Source organism: Trichoplusia ni, chromosome 4 (genome assembly GCF_003590095.1).
Source record: "Trichoplusia ni isolate ovarian cell line Hi5 chromosome 4, tn1, whole genome shotgun sequence".
NCBI lineage: Eukaryota > Metazoa > Arthropoda > Insecta > Lepidoptera > Noctuidae > Trichoplusia > Trichoplusia ni.
The window spans coordinates 4,198,868-4,218,817 of NC_039481.1; the positions used below are offsets into that span (position 1 = coordinate 4,198,868).

General features: G+C 33.1%; 1 protein-coding gene across 1 annotated transcript in view; it reads left to right on the top strand.

The window, feature by feature from the left end:
• The first annotated feature begins 593 nt into the window (after window positions 1-593).
• LOC113492615 (mucin-5AC) overlaps window positions 594-19,950 on the top strand; it is a 61,547-nt gene continuing 42,190 nt past the window's right edge. The window contains exon 1 of the mRNA XM_026870157.1: window positions 594-1,427. The gene's annotated coding sequence lies outside the window, so the exon portion shown is untranslated. The remainder of the gene's footprint in view (window positions 1,428-19,950) is intronic.

Below are 19,950 nucleotides of genomic sequence, written 5' to 3' on the forward strand. Positions count from 1 at the left end.
GAACCCCTTTTATGTACGTAATTAATTTACAAAATGAAAATATAATATTTATATTTATTATTCTTATATATTTAGTTGTTTGAAAACAGTAATATATAATATTAATGTCAATATAAAATTTCAATATATATTACAAGCAAAGGAGAGTTAAATGTAAGACTAATTTCATGACAAAAAGTAATAAAAAATCAGTGACGAGAATTAAATTTATAAAAGAAATTATAGTGCCTGTTTTATACGAAAATGAATAAAGACTAACAACTAATAATAACCATCGCGATGAGCACTTAACACGGAACATCTATCATTATTAAATTTTAATTAAATTGTGAAATCCACCAACTAATCTAACTATCCAACCTTATATTAACTAGCAGTTCGCGAGTCGAACTCACTGAACGAGAAAATATGAAATCGAGGACGCATGGTTACGCTCCACAGATTATTATTGTCATAGACTGAGCTAGTCAAAATTAATGATTAGGGATTTTCAGTTTACCCAAAATATGAAATTGGGGCTTTGAATATGTGACTAAATTGTACTGTAACAACGGAGATAAAAGGGATAACAGCAGCTCACGTTTAATTATTCTGTAATTTCCACTAAATAGGCACTTGTTTAATTAACCAGAGCGTATTTGTTAAAGCTCCAGCTTAGTAATAATTAAATGAATAAAACTAGAATAAATTATCTAATATTTCCATCAGCGTTATGCGTACGCATATTAGTGCTGCGTTTATGAGAATTGGAAACATACACGCACTGTGTGAAGTCGTGTGGCAATCGACATTTAACTTGACAAAGCCATTCAATTGACAATTAGATCGTTTTTGTTATTTCCGTTTACACATAAAATGCTTGTGCAATGAGGTATACCTTTCAAATAATTCACAAAGGCAAAGCATGGTCTTAAGTTAGAACTATCAAGACTCGAGTTCGGGTTTTCCTGAGGCTGTGTTGTTGCCGTCTCGCTCGTATGAGCGGGTTCGCGGCGCGGTAAATTTTCCGTCCCTCTCTTACTTGAGAAGGCTTGCGCGGAAAGAGAATGTGGGTAACGAACGACCTTTTGCCGTTATGGGCAAGCAGTGCGGCCCGTGCGTTCACCGGGAGCGGTACATTCGGCTGCGGCTACACTACATCGCGGAGACCATTTGACAAGCTGAAAAAAAAATTACGTAAATATTACAACACTCACGCATTGATTATGAAACGTCTGTGAGTGTTAGCTCGAGCCTTGGACATCCCCGCGTCACAGTGTGCATGGTGTACCGCGGTTAGTTTGATTGTGCGATCCTGTTGACCCTGGTGAATTTATTTTATTATATTGTTTTGTAACCCTCTCCCGTGGTGTTCATTGTATCGTCCATTTCTGTGTTTCCGTTGTGATTTATTTCTTTATAACATTGGATTGTCACTGGAGTTGTTGGTAAGTAGTAATGCTTTTATTTTTATTTATTTCAACTGTCCCTTTTAGTTTTATTTCCTTGTAATTTGTGCTCACATTTTTTATTTGGACCCTTCATTCGACCCCACTTGTGTTTTATTAATCTTATGGTTGATCCAAACATTCTGTTGCTGAGTATATCGCTTTTGCCTTTGTTAAAAATCATTATGAAGTTAAAAAAACCTTCAGTAAGAATTACAGAAAAATAAAAAAATCACATTACCTATAAATCTGGCAGTTTTGTATACATTTTGATAAACATTTGAAGAATTAATATTTTATCGCATCATTTATTAATTACATCCGTTTTTGCCCATTAATTTAATGTCATATGTTAATTTAGCTTCTAATCATTTCACGAAATTGGTTGACCTTCTGTATAGAAAATCTAGTTAAGGCTTTCGAGGCAATGCGTTACTTTTGATTTACTCTCTTAGTTGCCTTATTTTGAACCTAAAAAATCCTTTGATTTTAGGTAAAGTTCAATCATCAAATAATTCGTATATTTTAAGGGCTATTGAAATTGATGAATCATGGGTATTTTATGAATATTTGATCGTCAACTTGAGATTTCTCACGTGTTTTCGTTCCAAGGTTTTGTAAGGCTAGCTTTTGTGGGCAGAGGTCCAACTCTGGGTTGTGAATTGGTATTTCTTAACGAGCATACGGTTTCTTAAGGTCCACTTAAATATTAATATATATAAATACTAATTTGAACAAACATTTTGTTCGATATTTCTCAATGTACTCTATTTAGATTTAGTGGTCACAATAAGTTAGACAGTTAGGTCATATTTTGTAAGTGGTATATTACTTTTGAGTAATAAATAGGATTGCATTGATTCAAATGCCGTATTTGTAGCCAAACTGATTAAGGTTTTGCAGCATTTATATTGGGTCTGATATTTTCTTTCACCCAAAATTTGTTATAACACATAATTCCCATGAATCCAACCTTAAGCTTATAACAGACAACATTTCAAATAAAATTTTAAATATTTAATAAAAACATTCTCATCAAAAATCAGAAATATGATAAGTATTGGCAAAAATGTTGCTCAAAAAGCCGCATGTGGAATGCAAAAATCTATTTATGTAATTGGTTGGGTATGTATGGGTTATTGCAAAAAATCTAGACGATTTAGTAGCGAGATTTTATGCTAATAAACAGTTTAACATGCAAACATATCATCAAATTTGGAAATACCTATCTGGGTGTTCCACATCGAGTCGCAAGTCGTGAAAAACAAAACAAAAATAATCAATTAAGTAAATAATGATACCTTTTGTACTTAATTCAAATTTGAAAATTATTATATGATACGGGTAGCTCATATAAAAATATTTTATTTTTTGAACGATTTTTGTTTTTATTTTTTTTTATAATGTATCTTTAAAAAATACATACAACTAGAAATAATTCATTAGGCAAAACAACATTTGCTGGGTCAGCTAATAGTTCTTTTAAAAAGACCCACTGTTGGGTAAAAAGCTGATCTACAAAGAGGGATTGAGCATTTTCCATTGATGTACTATATTTTCAACTATAAAACTACAAATGTACTCAAGGAATATTAATTAAAACTTAAAAAAGCTCCAATTATAAAAATTGTTCATATTTAAGTCTGTCTAGATTTAGCTTGACCCTTACCGAAATAAAATGGTCTTAGATATTTTTGAACGGATGGTTCATTTTATTATTAGAATCTTGGTCGCGAGCAAAATCTAGGAAATTCCGGATTGGGTATGACTTATTTCTCATTTCTGAGTAAACTTAAAAATCTACATAACCGATTTTTTCTTCACATCTTCACAACATTTAAGTTAATATAGTTAAATTATGTTCATCTAAACATTGCAACACGTTGGTATAAATTACGTACCGCAGTTGTTTTTTTTTAAACGACTCCCGCATTAAGGATTTTTTCCTTGTGTCGCGGGTAATTCACAGATATTCAAGCCACATACACAGAGACACCAATGATAATGTCTTAAAGAGCATATACTAAGTTAAAACTATATTCTCTCTGGTGGAAATTAAGGTTGTCTTATTATCATTTATAAACATGTAGGCAACCTTTAAGATAACATTTGAATTCATTAAACAAGCCAACAAAATGATATAAACAAACGATTTCATGTTTATTCTATCGCAGTTATTATTCTAGCGCTGAAAGAGCTTTTTATGCATTTAATGTTTGTATTTAAAACACAAAAGAACAATATTAGCGCTCCGTCAAAGGTAAATATTTTTCTTTTGTTCTGAAAACTGAAACAATTAACCGTTATTGTTTTGTAATAAGCTGTATATAACATTTATGCTTATTTTAAATGAGGTTACTAAGTATTAAATACTTTTGTAATATAATATAGCAACGTAGATGTAGATACAGAAAGTTGTTCTAGTAAAACGTACTATTTCACTAGAATCGAATATCTTCATTCTTAATTATAATAACATAAACACATGTCGAAAAAAAGTTTTTTTTTTAATTTATTGAACGAGCGAAAATTAATTTAGAAACTACCAAACCTATTGACCAATGAAAGATTCAGGCATTAATTCATATAGATCCTGTCCCAATTCAAGAAAAAAAAGTATTATCATTATCACCATCCCTTAAAAATTTGTTTGCGACAAAGGCGTGTCCTATACATACACAAGTATGTAACTTGTGTTTGTATAATAGTTTAGGTACATAGTAGGTATAATATAGTACACAATACCTGTATTATCCGCATTGACACACGTACCGTATCAATACATCTTCAGCTTATGGAGCGTGGGACTCCTGAACTCCTCAGACAACGTGACACTTACATTTTATTCCAATCCTTGAATTCCAACGTGTTCCGTATCATATTATTTTTCTATAAGGAAACGACAAATGTATGTTACGTTTTTTTTACTTGTTATATTACCTAGATAACCCAAACTTATAAGTGCTCATTTAAAATAGGAACAATTTTATTTTTCAATTGATATTACTCGTGTAACATAAGTTGACTTTTTTACCGACTGTGTCGGATGATAATGGATGTGATCGTATTTAAATTTGTTAGGCATGGCCTAAAGCTCAAACGGCTGGTTTTTTTTTATAACTAGAACAAAAAATAAAAATAAAACTTAAAATATATAATATTATATATATATAATTTTGAAATTCTGAACTGAAATAAATTTGGGCGAATTAATTTTTAAATTTGCAGCTTACAACTTCTAATGAAAGTAAAATTAATATTAAGTGAATGTTAAAAGAAACAGTTCTTTATTGTTTTTATCGACGCAACTTACTTAGTTCTTCGTTTAAGTGTAACTTCGAACTAAGTAAAACAAATTCAATTTTTATCACCTGCATTGACAAAGTACAATGTGTAAGTACTCGTAACAATATATCGACATAACGAGTTACAACGCTAACTAGATCCGGGTGTGAATTACAATTTGGTTTGTCATTGTCAAGTTAATTCTATCGGTGTTGGTTTCAAGGGAAATCAAGTTTTTGCTCTGCTGCGTGCCTTAATGTCTTTCCGAGATCTACTTTAATGTCATTTGGAGCGATGTTTTATCTATCTGAGATGGTTTATTCGCAATACGAAAAGTCTACGTGATGTGAATGTGAAATATGGCTTTAAATTAAAAATACATATTAATAGGAATACCTAGAAGGAAATATGATAAAACATCTCTTTAAGAAGAGTGACATTTTTAAAATCGTTAGCGTCAATGGACGTCACTCATACGTATGGAAATGACATGTCATTTCAATAAGTCATGTGACTTAGACTTGTTATCTCTTCATTGGTTCGATTCCCACCCAGGACAAATGTTTGTATGATGAGCACGATCACTTGTTCTGTCTGATATAATTTATTTATTTATTTAAACTTTTACGTACAATTGTGGTACATAAGACGATATTAATGCCGCGAGGCAATATCTGTCAGTGAACCTTTGAATCTAATAGAAAAGCAGTTGAAATAGCCATCTATCTGTAATTTAGAAAAAAAAGTATGTTCATTATTTGTCTAGTATTCATAATACATGCTTTGTTTAGTTTGAGACTAGATGGCGTTGTGTGAAACTTGTGTAATATTATATCGTCCCTCAATACGCTGAATGTTACTATTAACTTTATCATGTTATTGTTCAAAGCAATCAAAGTTTTCGCAACCGTTTGCAATTGGGTCAGCAAATGCCATTCTATCATCTCAACAATAAAACTAGAGAGGAAAACTCTTGAATACTATTGTCCCATTTTTATTTGTTTCAATAAAACTCTGCAGAGCGCTCAAGTTCACTTGTAAAAGCTAAGCCAAGGCTTTGTTGGTCACTTTTTCTACTAGAACTTCACAATCTACAATTGTAGAGAAATTGTAGAGAAACGCATTCTTCTCCAAACTATCTTATTCTTTCGCATGCTGGATATTTCTCGATTCGAACTTTCTTTGTGACATTTTCTGATATGATTTTTAAATCGCGTTATTTGCTGGTCTTGTTCTGAGCTGGTTGGTTGCTAATGATGTCGGCATTGGTAGTATTTGTAACGAACTGATTTCTAAATAATTTGTGAGGTAGAGAGATTTTGCTTGTTTGTTTCCTTGTTTGTTTATTTTATGGAAAATGATTGCGGCTGTCATTAATATACGTATATGCATAGTTTACTTCAATAATTTTGACTTGGCAATTTATTATGAGTGACCATGAACAGGGCTATAATCTATTTTAATTCTTAACGTAAGTCATTTTTATGTGTTAAAGCAGCTCGTTTGTTATTTTTCATTATAAACCTTTATTATTTATGTTTGCTTTTGGTTTTTAATTAAATATTCAGCCTAATCCCAACATAAATAAGGTACATTTCACTTTCCGAGATACAACACTACATGCACAATTTAAACCTATTACTTAACGTTTCTGCTCTATCAAGTACCAGCATACACAGATCAATGATATCAGTATCCCCGTTTCTCTGACAATCGTAGCATACTAATACGTAATAGTCCACTACACAATACAGACAAGCCATACAATTCTGTATATTATTATACCCAGTGTTAGATGTAATTCTAGAGGTAGAGTATCTCGATTTGACTCATAACCTATATTCCGGAGGGCTATAGGATTATTGGCGGTTGAACAACGTCAAGTGGATGGATATATAGGTTGTATTTACTTGGTGAATATGGTAATATTCCAAAATTTTCACAAGGCCATCTAGTCTCAAACTGATCAAAGCTTGTCTTATGAGTACTAGCTGATAGCGTAGATAATGTAATTTATACAGATACGAAGAAATAATGATCGTGCTCATCAAACAAAGATTTATCCTGGGTGATAATCGAACCCACGACCTCCGGTATAGCAGTCAGGGCTACTAACCACTTGACCAATTAACCAGTCTAAATATGTATTACAAGACGTATTAATTGACAGACATGGTTGTTGATTAAATCTTATATAGATATATATAAGTTCGAGTATTCGGTATCCGGGTTCCACTTGCGTATGTGCAATGAGGCGATACGATAAATTCTGAAAACTGATTTAATCTTGATAGCCTGAAAATGAATCAGTTGTTTTTAACACAATATTTAATCAAGCGACCATGAAAAGTTTAATATTGAATCAATTTATTTTTATTTTTTTGTTAAAAAGCTTCGAAAATTTAACACAATTTATTAAAACTTTCTGCATCAATAAATTTGAATACATTAAACATTGGCTTTTAAACATACACGTTTTTTTTCATTTACTCAATATTGTATATTTTTCGTATCTATGTGTAAGGTTGAGATCAAAACAGAGACCGCGACATTGAAGACTCGGTTCGATTAAGTGTGGGCAGAATTAGAGAATTCTCTACAAGGATGAGTCACAATTGGAAACTGATCCGAGGCCGGCCGTATCCGCCTTCAGTGCACCGAAGACATCGTTACGCAATTGTTCTCACTTACTACTCACTACTAATCACAGAAAAATATCACGCACGAACCTTAGACCTTCGAAAAACTAAGGTGTAAGATAAATGCGGTGACTTCACACCGCACAGACGTGCCGTGTTTTACAAATCACTTTTCTTTATTTAAAGCCACGAATATATCTCGCGAGCTTGTATCTAACGAGAAAGTTATCGTCGCTACCTTCTTTGTAGAAAATGTTTATGGAATTCGCCTTTCTTTTTGCGTAAACCTGTAAACAAAACTTTGGCTGTCAATCTTTTACATTGACTTTCTTAACGAAAATTGGCCAAGTACGAGTAGGGCTGAAGTACAAGAAATTTGAAAAATAATGGTCTGCAGTCACATTTATGGCCGTACAAAGCGTTGCTTATTTTTTTTAATAAACAGACAGAAAACAAAAACAGTCAAATGTACCACAGTTCATGAGATGAAACCTGGTAACAAACTGATGGACAGACAGCGAAGCTTTAAGAATACGATTCTAATATAATAATATAATATAATATAATATAATATATCCTGGGACAACTCACACACGGTTATCTGATCCCAAGCTAAGCAGAGCTTGTGTTATGGTAACCAGACAACTGATAAACTTACTTATATATTCCTAAATACATACATATTACAGATAAATTACACCAATTGTATTATTAGATACGTTCAATAAAAGTCTTAGACTTGACTTAATTAAGAACAAAATGTTGCGAACTTGTCTCGATGTTATGTGACAGACGTATCATTGTGTCACTGCCACTTAATCAAATTCGTAATCAAAATTCAGAACGAGATATTCCAATAATGGCTGTCGAGCTCTTAATTGCAAATTAGTTGAGAAACTAACATCAATTCTCTACTATTTAGTGGAATTAAACCTAATTTGGAAGTTGACGCGAATAGCTCCCTCGGCGTTATAACTTGGCGTGGATAACATTAAACTTGCAATTTTCGAAGGAAGTTGCAACACCTGCTCAGAAACCACAATATTGTCAATATACAATACGTAACTTGCTTAGGTTACAATATACGATAACGCCGCAGAAACTTAATTAACATTTCAATTAATTATTACATCTATTAATTTGCTTACTCCATACTATTTTATTATTATTAATAATCCACAAATAACATAACGCCACCTAGTTATGAGTTACCCATTATGAGTACTAGATAACTAATAAACATAATTATGCATAATTCTAAATACATACGTTTTATACATAAATAGCACAAAAAAAAAACAAATGATCGTGCTCATCACAAAAAACACTTGTCCTTTGTGGGAACCGAACTCACTACCTCTGGTATAGCAGTCAGGACCACTAACCACTAGACCAACAGACCAGACTGATGTACAATTTATTCCAATGAATTGTTTAGCAGTTACTTCATTCCCTTGGTTCTTTACTTACAAGTTATTACCTTAACATCTTTAAATATTAAGCTTCTCTAGTAAATCTCTTGCTCCGTAGCTCGCACGGCCCAATTCGTGCCCAGCCTATATTATTAAACCCAGCCGTAATCCTAGCTTCGCCACGGGAATGCCTAAGCCAACTTGCCATATGGATAAACTAAGTCTATTTGAAGGCCGCTCAGGTTTGCTTTAATGATCTCTGATGCAGCAAGAGTTCCTTGAACTAAACTATGAAAGGCCAAATGTAACAAAAAGTCTAATTTGTATTAAGAATAATAAAAGCTGTCAAGTGTTAGTTTAACTCGTGACCATCAGGGTTTTCAGGATACTAATAGGCTTAACAAAATAAAAGAAGTCAAATAAATTGGTCACTCATCGAATTTTTGACCAAAACAATTCCTGCCTATCTTGAATTTTTCATAGCTGTCGTTATACCGACAGCAGAAATGCAGCATCTGTGAAAATTAGGAATGTATATATAGCTATCACGGATCATGAGATACAACCTTGTAATAAACAGACAGTAGAGTTTGTGTAAAAGAATTCCACTCTATAAGGGTACGGATTCCTAAAAACGAGTGAACATTGTAAATGAGTAATTTATACGACTTTGAAGATTATATCAAGAACAAAAGGCTATTTATTAATTGCGTAAGCGATAAGATACATTAATTAGTAATAAAAGCTAAACGCAGTTGTACATGGCCGAGGATTTTATTTGTTCGCTAAAACCTGGTGTACACAGCGCATAAAACTTTCGCATATTTGTTCCCACAACGCTCGTACTTGTTTGCAAACAAATATATCTTTTATCGTATATCGTCTGTATTTACACCTAAATGCTTTCGTCAAATAATGTAAAAACAATTCTCTGTGTGTGTTTTGTAAGGAATCATTTTTATTTGCAGGTCAAACAATTTGTTTGCAACTGTTACTTCATATTCGGAATACTTTACAGCATACGTCGTTATATAAGTAAAGGTTACGAATAACTATCATTCGATCTGACATTTAAGCGGTTTGACTTCACGCAATTATATTTAGACTCTTACGTTATTTCTACCGGCGGATTCACCACATAACGATAGTCTAATAAAAAACCAATTTACGAAAGATGTTCAAGCGACCTTGAGTCTTATAATTAGTATGTAATAGACACTTATTCCCTTGAAGGAGATACGCCACAATAAAGTGACGCAACGCAAATTGTGTGCGAACTTCCAATGCGATTGCATAAAGACGTTCAGTGACACAACGTTGCAGCTATAGGTCTTAAATTCCTTCGGGTATTTGTCATATAAACCGGTCTGCGTTGAATCAAACTGGGCTATTACATTGTGCTGAAATCAACATGTAATCAGATTTACTCCGTAATACAATAAGACCTGTCTATAGCCTAACAAAGGCATCTTCTAAAAGATTAGGACTAGCTTTTTTTGCTACAATTGGTCCGCTGAGATCACGTTCAGTGCTGTCTTTGAGCTTGTTAATCACGACTTGAAAAGTTAAAGGTGAGATAGATTTACGTACAATGTAGCGTGCGATCTCGCTTCCTCGATTGCAAAACTTCATCGTCATAAATATAGTTCAAGCTCAGCGCTATGTTTTGTTAAGTTTTCCTGCACTTATGCGTAAGTAGGTTGGTAATCTTTAGCTTGGATCTTGATTGTAAGATAATTACTCCAGCGTCTTTCACCAATATAACGTGAAACCTCTTTAGATATCGTTGCTGTATATCGCGTTTTAAGTGTCAGTGAATCAGACAACACTCAATAAAACAAACTAGATATTTAAGTTTAAATTGTAATGTGATTGGAACTACTGCTTTCGAATAGGTTGTGGTTTTTTAAATGTATTTATAATTGTTACTGACGTTTTTTCAATTGTATATCATTTAGTTAAAAACATCATTATTACTTTTTTATGACGGCATTTTGACAGATAAAAAGTAAAAGATCATTAACGAAGAGGTGTCATGGTCGTTGGTGGACTATGTCAAGTAGGTTTCTTATTATGAGTCATTGATCGAGCAGTGAAAAAATATTAGTCATATGATAAAGATTATTTGATCACGTCACTTATCATTAAACATTTGACTACGTAAGACTAGTTTGCTTTTCGATGTTAATGCTAGCAATCAAAATCAAGTGAAACGAGCGATAAGTCTAGACAATGTTCAGTGAATTTAGCTCATTCCGAGAGAATTCTCTTCAGTGGAAACTGAGGTGGCCGGCGTTAACTAAGCGGATCCACGATTTCACTACGCACCGCACGCGACTCGCTGCGAAAGTCACGATGAAGTCTGGAACAGTCGAAACCAATTAGTCGGTAAATGGGTCTACCACAATAGAATAACACAACTCGACTATACATCATATTTCTCGTCACGTATTAGGTTACCGTTCCTTTGTTACGTGAGCCACTTTCAGACTGTGAACAGAACCAAAGAACCGGGATGTGAGTTGAATATGATTAATAATAACTTACGCATAAATATTAACTGTGAATATATTTATTGGAGGTGTATGACGGGGTTCCTAAACGTCTGTGTATATAGGACGCGGTATACTTAAGGTGTACCTCCGTGCGTTACGGCCTGTCTTCGGTCGCCTGCTTCTGTCACAGACCTTGGTATTGGGCAGTGGCCATACTTACAGGAAGTGCATTGGAAGTTGAAATGGCTGAAGTTGGACAATATAGCTGTCGCTGTCTTACACATCGTGCGTTTATAGACTTCAAAAAGAAGGTTCTCAATTCAGCCGGTAGTTTTTTTTTCTCTGAACTGCAATGTTAGTGCCGTCATTGCTCGTTATTTTTAGTAACGTAGCCTAGCATAGCAACCTAGTAGCATAGTGTATGTTGCTTCACAAGGATACTGTCAGTCTAATAAATAAACATAAAGTTTACTCAATTACTACCACTGTAATTGCAGCAGAATTTAAAATTATTAAATAAAAAATAATGTAATTCTTCCAAGGTTAAAAGCATTCACTGAATAAATTGTAATTCATAATTATTTTTGTTACGTATTAGAGGTTAAATATTATTAAACTAGAATTAATTATTAAATTAGAATTTCTTTAACTTAAACAATGAAAAACATCAAGTTTTACTTACTGCATAGACCGTCATAACAAGAAATAAATCTATGTCAATTGGATGGGGAAAGCAACCATTCATATTGTTAAGTATGCGATGAGGTCAACAAATACATACATACATTAATTTTGAGCCCTTTAATCAACAACCAAAGCACACAATTAATCAATTGCAATCTTATTGCAAGATCAAGGACTTACCTACTAAACTTAAAAGCATTTATTCTAAAACAATTGCTGTAAACCGTACCTACATTTAAAGACATAACCATCAAGAATGAAACGCGAACACAACAACGAGCAATTTAAATAGAAATAAAAAAATAAAAATTTCAAAATATTGTAAATTTATACAATAGTTACCCGAATAGTTATTAGAGTGCGTAATTTATACAAAACAATATTGTAAAAATGTCTCAAACACGTTCCAGCAAGTAAACAGAGTTACGTTAATTTATGTGAAATTGAAACGCGGCCTTTTTAGTGACTGCTAATTATAAAACTACTGGTATTACATTCTTAAGGAGTTTTATTGCGATTCTAAATGAATTACTGTAATTTCGTTTCAGGGTCATTTATTTTGTACGTAAATGGAAAGAGCTGCGCGCTTTTCACTTTTAAATAAGGGAAATAAGAAGGAATGAAAAGTAGAAAATAAATCCTCAGCAAACCTCACTAAGCAATGCAGCAGATACTCAAAAAATTGTCTAAAATTGTAATTTAAAATGATACCAAAACTGCGAATTTAGGATCTACTGAAATCAAATTCTTCGTTTCTAGGTGAATAATTAATTATCCTAAAAAGGTTTATACTTAAATAGCCAAATTTATTTATTTATTCAATTGCAATGGTGAAAAACCAATTACAGCAATTAAAAAACCCCGAGCATTACCTATGTAGTCTATTTATTCATCATATTTATGTATATCGTGGTCGGTATAAAGATTTCCGGATAGCTAGAAAACCTACGACATATCATCATAATGTACCATAACACTTTTCTAAGGAAAACCAAATTAGGGTAGTTCCTTTACCGCAGTCCTTCGCGTGGATAAAGGTGGCGCCTTCAGCTTCCCGCCTTTGATATCGCTTATTCAATCTGTCTTATCTGACTGGAAGTCCGAACCGATGTAACATGCCTTTGAGTCTTTCTGACTGAACTCTGCAGGCGCTAATATCAAAATGTTTCATGTAGTGCACCGTGTATTACGTGTTACTAGCTGACTCCGCAAAAGTTGTTTTGTCTAATAAATTTCTTCTAGTTGTATGTAATTTTTAATGCCACATTATATAAAAAAATAAAAACAAAACGTTTCGTCAAAAAAATATTTTTTTTTTTTAGTGTAACCAACCCTTATCACTTAGGGGTATGAAAAATAGATGTTAGCTGATTCTCAGACCTACTGAATACGCATATAAAATTTGGTAAAAATTGGTTAAGCCGTTTCAGAGGAGTACGGTAACTAAAATCGTGACACGGGAATTTTATATATTAGACTAGCTGACCCAGCAAACGTTGTTTTGCCGATTTTTTTTTCTAGTTGTATGTATTTTTAACGCCACATTATAAAAAAATAAAAGCATACAAATTCGCAGAACTCGGGACAAATATGTATGATGTTGGGTTATTTCATCAAATTCTATCGTTTCCTAACTCCAGGGCTGCTCATAGTTTAATTAAGTTTGTGTTACTACGCTTTACTGTATAATGTTTTATAAGGTCCGATGGGACTGGCATGTACCTTTGTATAAAAGTCCCTAAATAAAATAAAGAGAAAAAAAAAAAAAAAAAAAACAATTTCGTCCAAAAAATAAAATATTTTTTTTAGTGTCACTTAGGGGTATGAAAAATAGATGTTGTTCTATTCTCAGACCTACCCAATATGTGTACAAAATTTCATAAGAATCGGTCGAACCGTTTCGGAGGGGAACGGTAACTAACATCGTGACACAGGAATTTTATATATTAGAAAAGATAAAGTCTGGAGATTTTAAAGTATGATTTATTCATACTTTAAAATCTCCATTAAAAACCCTCGAGATTAGAAAGAAATAGCAGGCTATAAAGTCGATGAGTGAAGTTAGGGTTATGATCTTTACAGACTAGAACTTGACGTATAACTAAAAAGTGTATTACTAAAAGTTATGCAAATAATAAAATTGAATGAACTTTTTGTAAGAAGTTTTTAATTCATGATAATAGTTAAGTATATTTGAACACTATCTAAAGCATGAAAAACAGCAATATCAGTTTCAACTCGTTAATTAAACTGAAGTCCAAAAAATGTTTCACATTCATTTAGCGTTTTTTGCCTTTTCGAGCGAGTCGCGCTCACGCAGTGACATTGGCTCGGGTCCAAGATGTCTCGCCAAGGTTCAAAGACATGGAACAAGTATTTTTTTTTGTCTGGGGTATAATGCTATCATTCTCCTTGAGATAAGGCAATAAACGCCACTTGAAAGCAAAGCTCATTTATTTGCGGAAGACACTGCAGTGGACTCTTTTTTTAATTTCCCCCGCAGCGGATTTGGTCCCACTCAATTATTTTTAAGCCGTATTTCGAGATAATTGAGGCTAGTTCCCCGAGAGGCCTTATTCAAATTAGGGTGGCCCTTGCTGATCATTACATAACTTCTAAACAGGAATAAAATAAATTACTGAATGGTTTTATAATTCTAGTTTCTTTTTTGACTAACCTTGGGTAAGTTCTAATAAGATCTGTGTATGGCCAGTGTAAGTAGGTGGAATTCGAGAAATTTCGCAGAAAATCGAACCAAAAAGGACTTCTATATTTGATGAGCAAAGTAGTAGACACTGTGAGTGTTTTTCACATTTCACGCTATGGGAAAAACAGAAAGCATCGCGGCGTTAACAATAAACAAAACATCAACGCGCTAAAAGGCCAATTTGGGAGTTTGACTGCAAAAGAAGATACGTCAAGGGATGCTCTCAGCATAAACTAATAAGGAATCGGGAGTTTCCATTATTTATAATAAGTAGAGGGCAGGTCGCGCACCGCCGCGCCCGCGTCACGCCCGCGCCGCGTCGTCCTCGCTCATGTAAGGGCACTTCCTCCCCTGACAGCGTCTTGAATCTTTTTGTTTTGTTTGCGACATCGTCGGCTCCCCCGAGGACATCAATCCGTCCTGTTCGGGATAAAAGTTGGCTCACTCTAAACATTAACTAAATTTTCTTCTGAAATAACGTTATACATACTGAATAGGCGAGTTTTCGTCGCCGAAGTGCTCAATAATAAAAGTTTTCATTCTGAATGTACGCTATTTTTTAGTACTTTGCGTACCCACGCGCCGTCTGCGTTGAATCGCCTATTAGCCATTCATAATATTGAAGCGAGCTCAGTGATGTCTGAATTTATCTGAAACCGTTCAGTAACGCGTTTGATGTGGCGTTATTACTGCCTGAATTAGCCTCTTGCAAATCATCAAAATTTGATAGGTTGGGCAAATTGCGCGTTTGCTAAATTATCTGAAAGTACGTTGGCATTTTGATGTGTTTGACAATCTTGTTACATGTTGCCGTCTATGTATGTAATTTGTTGTTTATATTTATGTCAAACTGCTGTACTGTAACGAATTAACTTTCGCAACGGCTGTTCGTACTAACATTTTTGTATAAATATCTAGGCGCCAAATCAAAATCCAACCAAAAATATCTTGTTCCAGTTTCACTATGATATTGTACTATCGAAAAAGTCTTTGATCTTGACATTTTACAATCACGTAAGAATTTAAAAATGATTATATCTTGACGAATAATAATCAAAACAAAAACCAATAATAAAATACAAACGATAGATAAATCCACCCATTATTTAGCTAAGTAAAAAGCAAACACACTATAATTAGCCCAGCTACAAACAGAAAAACAACAACGGTCGGCGTTTAACTAAAAAAGTGATGCGTTGAATCTCCGCGTGAGAAAGCACGTGTGTTCAACAGATTTCTAATGCAAATATCAATAGTTAGCGAACTAATACTTTCTAACCCGTCGGGTAACTTTCACCGCTAATTACGGAATCGGAAACCCTAAAATATTTTGCACGTACCTATCATATTAATTATATATTAATTGTGCATACATAATTGATCAAAGATAGATGTTAAAATTATGTAAATTCTGAACATATCTCTCGCGATTGGAAATATTTATGTATTTTTTTAATAATGGTAGTACATATTAACTTTTTAAAGTCAAAACATTTGAGTTATTACTAAAGTGTTTTGTTATTCAGTATTTTAGTTATTGAAATTTGGATTTTAATAGTCTTCGATGTCTATCAAAGTTAATAAATATTTTTGCAAAAACTCTGCAAAAACTTAAAAGTCACCTTAAAATTTATTCAAAGCGAATTGAAAATTGGAGTTACAAAAATACAAATGTTTGATTAAAATGTTTCGTAGTGTTTGGGCATATTGTTATTTGCACTTACAGTGTGACAACAATGAGTTAAGAGCAGAATAAAGCCATTAAAACAGTGTGGTTTGCTTTTTGCACAAAACCCGCCCTTTCGCCAACAGGGTTATCACACAAAATAAATAAACGTTTATTTTTCTATATAATTGATTTTAAATCAACCTTGATCATTTCCATACTACATTTGACCACACATTCTAATTTTGAATTTTCCCATACGAATAGCGAATATTACACAATTTGGACAAAAAAGCCAGTAAAATGCAGGTAAATTACGGTAATTTAAATACATGGCCGCCATTTCTGACGCGTATTTACAAATGTGCGTGAGGCCATTTCGTCAACTGGTCAAATGACATGCACGCACGAGGTCGTGTTACAAATCTGTATGTCTTTAACGCACTTTTAACTTGAAATTGGAACTGTAGTTTCTTTTCTCTATCTTTAAATACCTATGCAATGTAAGATCAGGGTTGTCAATGCTGAAAATGTGTTAACAGTGTTAACACCACATTGAAGTTCGCTTCAACTATGATATATTATGTATTGGGATCTTAGTACGTTTTACAATTTGTTTGATGTTGGCAGCCCTATTCGCGGTCGAGCGACAACGGCACGCGTGGAATGTGACCGCAACGCAATGCCTTATGTTCACGGCGACGGGCTACGAAGATAGACAGTCTCGATAATGTTTCACAACTAACCAACTCACACCTTACCTTATATCTGATTAGAAAACCAAACTCCTTTTATCTCGTTAAATCTAACAATTCATAACGAGAACTGAGAATCTTTTTTAATTTTCTTTAACAAAATTGCGTAATTTCTATACCTGATCAATTAGCAGTATTTAACTGAAACTGGTATTTAACAAAAGAGCAATTAATACAAAGTTGCGTTTTTATGCAACGTGTTTTAAATAAACGCTTGTTTTATTACATATTTTATCTAATTGAGAAAACAGTAGGTATTCTCTCATATCTGTTCATATCACAATTTCCTAAACACAGAGTTTCATTATAAACCTTGGTGGTGATGAAACTAACCGTAATTGCTATGAAAGTTTGCAATCACGTACTTATATTACGTTATTATATTTTTTAATAAGTAATTAATTAATTACTTGCATTCTAATGAGGCACAACCCTCACAAATAGCGCACAGCGTAACGTAAGACTTGGTATGCAGAACTATCTATGCCGGAATCGATCGAGCTCTTACCTAGATAATTATCTCGATTTGCTCACGCCAACAAGATATCCTCATAAAATAGATTGTAACAGTTACCTTATAAGTATATTTTTTTATATATTCCGCAAGTTTTACAAAAGCAGCTTGTTTTAACGATCGAGGCCGGCCAAGAACGATTCGTAATTTGAACTAGTGCTTTACTAAATATAATTATGATGGCTTAATTTTAGATGCCCCATTAACTATGAATACAAAAGAAAATTAGTCTAACTTAAATAGATTTAATGACTGTTAATTTGATGTAGTCAACTTTCTTTTATTTTGAGAAGAGATAACTTAGAACTAGGTCTCTGCGATTTGAATTGATGGAGACATTATTTTGAGCAATAACTGAAGACTTTTGAGTTACATATTGTTTATTTCGTGCCGGTTTTGCTTAGACGACTTGGTTCGATTAGGTCACGAAATATAAAAAATCCTCACACAAAATACACATGTAACGTCATTTTCTCGTAATACCGATAGTTTTTGTTTCAAGTGTTTACGATTTCCGCAACAAATAAGTGTTATCGTTCTAGCCAGTTTAGTTTTTGTCATAATACACATATACGAACAAAAACTAACAGACTTGGTACGTACTAGATTCCACGGCGTTCACGCTTGATTTCCTAACATATGAATTTCAACACACTTAGATAAGTTTTCATGAATATGTTAGATAGTCGGTTGTTGCATTTTGTATCGTGTTGATAATTATACATTGCTTTAAGGTATCGTTATCTGAATCAGTTTTTACTCTGGTATTTCTTTTGTTATAACATAATGCCTTAGTGAACTAGTACTGTTATAGTTCGGCTGTTTACATTCTTTAGGATTTATTTTCTTTTAAGAAAATTTTAGTACTGTGATTGTGATGGTAGTTTTTACTCTCTAGTTATTGCAGTGAAGGTATATTCTATAGTTATAGTAGAAGAAAAAAAAGGAATAATACTTTAAACTTTTTGAATTATAAGTAGGTAAATGTTCATTTTCATATACTCTATGGATAATTGGAGAACTATTTTGTAACATAACTAACTTGCTATCGTTTGCTATCAGGCAGTAATCACTAGATGAAACGATAGATAAAGGCTGTTCTAAATCTGTGGAAAGCACTACAAAGATATACACGGGCTGTCTGTGAATCAGATTTATGTACCGGTAAATGAAAATAAAAGGCTTTTACCATCAGACAAGTCTAATAGTTACACCAAAAACAGGATGTGGGCGTATAATCGTAAGCTTGAGTAACTTGCTATTAACAATACGTAGGTATTATTAATATACGACCTCTTTTCCTTGGAGGGTACATAGATCTGGGGTTATAAAACCTTCTTTGTATTTTTTTTATGAAGTTGCATAAATTGAAGCTTACATTTTGTGCTCTATATTACATCTTTAGGGCGGAGCTATGCTGCTCCGTATATGAAAATATCTCACTCGTAAGTAGTTCTTGCGTCAATCCTTGGCAGGGTGGAATCGAGACAATATTGGAATTCCCCCGTCTGCTCTATCGATAAATATCGGGGCTCGCAATACTGAATATGCTTTAAATTATTGTAGAGTATATTGTGTTACAGAATAGAGAGATTTTATGCACATCCACGAACTGGTATATAGAAGCTCGTTCTAAAGAATTTATATAAATTCCGCGGAACCGCATTTTGAAATTTTTCGTTTAGTGGTTTTACTGATACCTTTATTTGTCGATAAATTAAACAATACTGTCTCAATCAACTCATTCCCTGCTTTATGGTTACAAACAAAAGATTTTTTTTTTGTTTTCGAATTGGAAAATGAATAAGTGTCCTGGTATGTAACGTCTATATAGATATTGGTTAATAATATCTAGATACCTATTGGTTAATAATAAACCAATAGGTATCTAGATATTCAAGCTACTTTTTTCAAGGAATATTTATGTGTGGCTTAAAAGTTTTATTATCTTCAATAAAATAAATAATTAGTCTTAAGTCTCGTAATTAGTACGTAACTCGTTAACTAAACTAATAAATTCATTACTTAATAGCTTATTGTCGCAATATTTATAAAATTGAAGGCATTCACAGAGTTATATAAAAACTGCACGTTTAATAGGAGCATCAATATATTTCCTTATTATTTATTTTATTTTTACAACTTTATTCAGAACTTTTTTGCATTTTTAGAAACGCTAAATGACATAAACGTGCAGTGGGTTTACTACTATCTATTAAAGATTGTGAGAAAAAGACGCTGCTCTACAAAGCTTGCTCTATCTCTCTCTACCACAACTGTAACACTTTTATTTTAACACATGGTGCTAAGACCCCTGATATAAACCTACTTTCTCCCTTTCTGTTTTAACGTTTGATTACATTACA